The 6,446-nt window shown below is 42.3% G+C and overlaps 1 non-coding gene across 1 annotated transcript; it reads left to right on the top strand.

The window, feature by feature from the left end:
- Positions 1-1,261: 1,261 nt before the first annotated feature.
- Positions 1,262-1,343, top strand: trnas-uga (transfer RNA serine (anticodon UGA)). The gene has a single exon. It is a non-coding gene; the product is annotated as a tRNA-Ser (tRNA).
- The last annotated feature ends 5,103 nt before the right edge of the window (positions 1,344-6,446 follow it).

Raw genomic sequence — 6,446 nt, 5'->3', positions numbered from 1 at the left:
AATTTCAATTCACAGGACTAACGTTCATTTATGACATCAAGACTAATCACCATTCGTGGTATTCCTCATATGGCATTAGTATCTTTCCTAAATTGAGGATTATAATTCCTCATACTGTAGTCCAAGTGCGGTCGAACTGAGCCACAATACATTGGAAATAATGCTTCGTTCTCATGCCCTGAAATCCATCTGCAGCTTTCACAACAGACTTCTGCAACTGCTGCTAGACTTCAATGACTTATTAAAAACTTCTCCAAGATGCAATTCTAAAAATCTGCACATCAGGCTTTCTACTTCAAACCTTCGACAAATAATCTCCACACATTTCCCTCCTGACAAGTATGATAAAGTCAAATCGTTGCTATTTATTAAATCATGAGGGACATGGATAGGTTGACTCGTCAAGGTGTTTTCCTGCTGGTGAGGAAGTCAAAATTTAGAAAACATCGGTTTAAAATTAGAGGGTAAAGATTTAAAAGGGACATCAAGGGCAACTTCTTCAGCCGAGCTGCCAGAGAAATTGTTGGAGACTGGTACAACTGTAACATTTAATGGCATCTGGATGGATATATGAGTAACAAGGTTTAGAGGGATGTGGGCCAAATGTTGGCAAATGGGACCTATTAATTTAGGATAACTGTCCACCATGGTCAAGTTGGAAAGAAGGGCCACTTTCCGTGTTGTATTGTTCAAGGACTTGATGACTCTAGAACAACCGCAAAAACTTTGCAAATAATTCCGTCAAGACGATCTCAAGTTCCAAAACTTCGGTCAATCGTCCTCTCTTGTGCTCACAAGTTCACTACCTGATGTCAGAACTTACGGATTAATTGCTGGATCCATTCCTGCAAATTGGTTTTTCAGTTTTTCTAATTCCGATTTTTTTAACGAATGTAGCTAGTGTTTATGGACTTAGCATCAATATTTCTAATACCATATTTCGATGAATATTAAAACACAACTTTGGCACCGGATGATGAGCATTTGAGTCAAAATCGATCGGACACAGTGAGACAATGATCCTCTCTTCATGTGGTGTACATCCGTGACTCTATAATTCGACGAAGAATCATTCCCACAACTTCAGCTGTGTCAGAATCTAGTTTGCGGTGAAAGCCTGTCAATCTGCTAAAGTTACGTTCGTCTGGGTCTCTGCAAAGAATTTGGCGAAATCTTTGGGACTAGACAATTTGTTGTTCAAACAAATTACATATTTCATGAATTCAGTTCTTTTACTATGAAAATTGGCAATTTTGCTGCCGCTGTGATGGCTGAGAGGTTAAGGCGTTGGATTTGAAATCCAATGGGGTCTCCCTGCGCAGGTTCGAATCCTGCTCACAGCGTTGACTCTTTTAAAAGTCATTAATTCCTTTGCAGTATTTGGATTTCGTGGAGCTTGAGTTTTGCATTCAATCGAAAGTAAATTTTCAACTGTGAAGAATCCGAAGTAATCTCAAGACGTCTAATTGAATAAATTATATGTCGAGACACAAAAATTGCACCAAATTCCAACACGAATCAGTTTGAAAACATTTGTTGAACTATCTTGAAATTTAGATGTTCGTGGAGGGGGGGGCGGGGGGGTGTGTGTGGTGGAATTAAGCAAAACAAGAAGCAATGCAATACATTTACCTGCGGGTGATGTGTTTTTTTAGGATCAGTTGAAAGTCAAGCTGAGAAAGTTCAACCAAATTTACAAATGACTATCAAGGCCAATAATCTATTATATCAGCAGTCAATGAATTAGAAAAAGCAACTCCATGTGTGGAAAGGAACTCGACTGATCCAGGTCCCTGGCTTGAGTTGTGATAAGGTAAGGCGATATCAGCGGAGTAGAATTTTCTGGAAATATTAGAAATGGAATGTTAACGGTCTTCTGCTGTCCACATTCGTAAGAAACTGAGCATTAAGAACTGAATTTAAAAATTAATGATGAAAATCAGACTTAGCCCTCTACTTGTGGTGTAGCATTGTTCAGAACAATAGGTTGTTGTTGAGGCTAAAATTGACCAAAATAATCAATGGGGATCTTATCCAAGGCCTTCGTTGGAGCAGTTCGTGTGGGGAGCTCAGCTTGAACAACCAAATGCCAATTATTCATCTTGGCTGTCTGAATTGCTTAGTTAAACATACTCCCAGTTTAATGTAAAAACCTTTGCTATCAGAGCTAGATGTTTTCATGTCAGCATGTTCCGATATGAGAAGACACTCCATGCAGTAGATGTGACTTAAATTTTGACTCTAACGTCAGAGATGTTGACACATGTCTGCACCAAAACAGCACTACCATTGGTATCAAATCAAACTGAACAAAGTACTATTTCACTTAGACATTTCCTTTCTGCAGACTCTGCCAATGGACAGTTCAGGCCCAATGTAGGAATAGGGCGTGGTGACATGTTTTCGCAAGTGGATCACTTCATTCTTGCTCACGATCCATAAACCGTGATTCATTTTGAACTTCTTAACCATCAGCATGATAAATGTTACATAATGCACAGGTTTGCTTCTCGAAAGAAAGAGCGAAATCTTATTCAATGCAGACCCAAATTCAAGTTGTCCCTGGTCGACCAGAAGACAGATGTCGCGAAACAAAGTGAATACAGAAAACAACCAATGTTTTCTTGGAGTCAAAAAGATGTACTGGAAGAACGGAAACATATATTTGGAATTAAAGTCTCACACCACTTCCAGACTAAATGTTCTTGAACCGTTATCTTAATTTGACCTTCATGTCCACCATTGCTGCAAAAATTATCTTAACAACTCAGAACTTTGTGTTGTTTGATATTGTCTCCTTCATGTTTTTCTTGATTTTGAAACTAAAATCGAGCAATAGTAATGCACCCTATTTCACTTGCAAAGATCAGAAGAAGATCAATTTATAAGAGAACAGAAATAAAGCTACGTCTATCTTCCGAGAGAAAATACAGTTACCATTTCGACTCCAAAAAGTCATCTTCAGAAGTCTGCGCAATGAACTCGAAATAATAGAGCGAAAACGAAAAAAAGAAGCCATAATGCCGCGAATACACCACCCGCAAGCGCATCAAGTCCTACTCGAATATGCTGTATTACTACTCTCAACATCAGTGGGGAACGGAACAAAGCTCATTCTGCAGTTGTCAACCTGTTATGACGTAGATTGTAAAGTCAGAAATATGATTAGGTAAAAAGCAGGATGAAAGCGGGATATCAGAAGTCTGAAAAAAGCAAGTGCGTGCTTTGCTTTGAAGAAGTTTGGCAGTGATGAAAATGGAAATTAACTACAGTGAGGGGGGCTTAATTAATACTCAGAATCGTTGCAACACACAGCAATTCTTTTTGCTGGGTTTCTGTTCTGCCATTTTATAATCACGACTGCTGTCGGGTTTGGTTTCCATTCCAGGCTTAGGTGACTGCCTGATTGAAGTTTGCACATTCGCCCAATTTCTGTGTGGTAGCTCTGGTTTGCTGCCACATTCTAAACATTTGCAGGTTATTTGGATTCGCCATTGAACGCACACGGTTACAGAGACAGGGATGTGGAGAGTGTCTGGATAGGACGTGCTTCACAGGATTTTTGTGAACTTAAATAGACAGAGTGGGGTTAGTCTGCTGTTTCCTGGGTGAGCGACATGGACAGTGAGGGGTCAGGGTATTCTTCACTGAGGGAGAGACATTGACAGGGTTGGGTCAGTGGCTCTTACCTGTGTCAGTCACGCAGATACAGTAGGGTCAGTCTGCCCTTCCCTGGGCGAATTTCTTTCACAGACTAGTGACAGTCTGCTCTTCCCTGCCTGAGCGAAACAGAAAGAGCGGGGTCAGTATTCTCTTCCCTCGATAATTTATGTTGACAGTCTGGCTTCCGTCTGCTCTTCTCTGGCGAGGTACATTGGTAGAGTGGGGTTCGTGTTCATTCATTGGGTGAGTGCCTTAGCCAGAATGGGATCAGTCTGCTCTTCCCTGAGTGAATTACATTTATAGAGTGGGGTCAGACTGCTCCTCAGTGAATGACTTATATTGACCGTGTGGGATCAGTCCGCTGAGTTACACTGAGAGTGTGGGGTCAGTCTGCTCTTCCCTCGGTGAGTAACACTGACTGAGTGGCGTCAGTTTGCTCTTCCCTCAGTGAGTTACATTGACAGAGTGGCGTCAGTCTGCTTTTCACGGAGTGAGTTATTTGGATAGTGTGGGATCAGTCTGCTCTTCCATGGGTGAGTTGCATTGACAGAGTGGCGTCAGTCTGCAATTTCCTAGTTGTGTTAAGGTGATTGCGTGAGGTCAGAGTGCTCTTCCCTGGTTGAGTCACATTGACAGATTGGGCTTCATCTGCTCTTCCCTGGGAGAGTCATATTAACAGAATGGAGTCAGTCTGCTCCTTTCTGAGTGAGTAATATCACAGAGTGCACTCAGTCTGTTCTTCCCTGGCTTAGCTACGTTAAGAGAGTGGTGTCAGTCTGCTCCTCCACGGGCGTGTTGCTTTCTCAGAATCGTGAGGGTCTGCTCTTCTCTGTCTGAGTTTAACAGCAAGTATGGTTTCATTACTGTCTTCGCTGGATGATTCACATAGACAGAATGGAATAAGTCTTCTCTTCTCTGAGTGAGTTACTTTGACAGAGTGGGGTCAGGCTCGTCTCCCTGCTTGTGTTTCATTGACAGAATCAGATCAGCCTGCTCTTTCCTGGATGAGTGACAGAGACAGAATGGGTACAGCCTGCTCTTCTCTGAGCGGTGTCAGTCTGCCATTTGCTGGGGGAGTTATATATAAAGTGTTGGGTTAGTCTGCTCTTCCCTGGATGACTAACATTGACAGAGTGGCGTCAGTCTGCTCTTCCCTGGGTGAGTTACATTAACAGAGTGCGGTCGGGCCATAATTTCCTCGTTGAGTTACATTGATCGTGTGATGTCAGACTTCCGTCCCCTTTTGAGTTACATTGACAGAGTGGGGTCCATCTGCTCTTCCCTGGGTGAGTTACGTTTGCAGTTTGGGGTCGGTCTGCTCTCCGCAATCCAGGAACTCCATCTCTAGCGGTTTCTTGTCAGTACCTCCATACAAAGGATTTGAGGAGTTAACAAAAGTAACTCGTCCCCTACATCTTTGGGATAATTAGGGATGGGCAGTGAATCCTATCTCATTGAAAGGCAACTGTGTCCCAGAAATGCATTTCTAATAATTGCATGTTCTAATTCGACACTGCAAGCGGTCGGGAATAACTTGTGGAGAGGTGCAGAGTAGAATAATTAAAGTCAAATGCACTGATGCCTAGGAGACATGAAACAAGATGTGAGTGTGGAGCTGATGGTGCAAGGCTCAGTGTCAGTGCTATTGGTTTAGCATTTATTGCTCACTGTTCGCAATGGCTCACATACCACTGCTGTTAATTCACAACAATGATCCTGTTCATCTTGGTTTGAAAATCCCTGCGTGTGTATTAACGTGGTTAATGGGACGCGAGAGGAGATGAGCACATCCTCTTTATTCTGTCAGTTTAAACAGACGAAAATATCTGTTGGATGCCAATGCAAGAGGATACTGTCTTTTTCTGTGCCTTTTTAGTGGGGCATGCTCAGCATTGAAACGACTGTTTTTGCACAAGCAGAGTTTGATTGCCATTCATACTGAGCAACATTAATACAGAAAACGCGTTTTCGAATTCCTGTGATCCAGTGGTTCAGGAATATGGATGAGAAATCTGGCTTTGAACGTGGCGCCATGGTTTAGCTGGTGAAAGCAGCTCCCATCACACTGGTGCCTGCTCATTGTATTGAAAGCTCGTTATTTCTCGCAAGTATTGTGTTGCTGATCGAGAAACTCAGTGTCCTGTTTGAATTGCTGTACAATCTGATTTCGCGTTCTGGCTTCATTTTCCTGTTTAAATCCAGTACTGCAGGTTGCTTTTTTTTAACTACTATTTTAACCTGGCGATTCTTCCCGCAGTTCCACAAGCACTTCTGCTTCTCATCCTCTTATTCTCATTCCTTCATGCCCAGTTTTGTGGAAATTAAGTGGTGAGGCAGGAGACATTGCAGCATTCCCGGGAAATGTGGTGGTAACGGCACTGACACCACGACATGATCACCTCATTCTCTGCTGTCACCATTCATTCGTTGTACACCAAAGGTAAATGCATCGTTGTTCTTCTTCAGCTATCATGTAATTACTTTCTTTTTCTTTTGGATAAGGAAATCAACTTTAACTTCCAAAGGGTCTTTAGATTTTGAGGAAGAAATGTCTCCTTGCCTCAGATCGAAGTGACAGACGCATTATACAGAGAATGTGACACCACTTCGACCGACTCCAGCCAGGCGTCAGAAAGCCTCTCAGCAGTTCGAATGTCAAACTGTCTCTGAATATCAGGCTTTTCAAGAGCAGAAATGGGAATTGAGGGATATGGACAGCCAGAGAGTCGGAGAATGTGAAAAAGGCCCAGGAGGATACAGAGACAAATATAGAAAAAACAAAG

This window comes from Chiloscyllium punctatum, chromosome 4 (genome assembly GCF_047496795.1).
Source record: "Chiloscyllium punctatum isolate Juve2018m chromosome 4, sChiPun1.3, whole genome shotgun sequence".
NCBI lineage: Eukaryota > Metazoa > Chordata > Chondrichthyes > Orectolobiformes > Hemiscylliidae > Chiloscyllium > Chiloscyllium punctatum.
The sequence above is the reverse complement of the archived record's forward strand: the minus strand, read 5'-3'. Positions and strand labels throughout refer to the sequence as shown.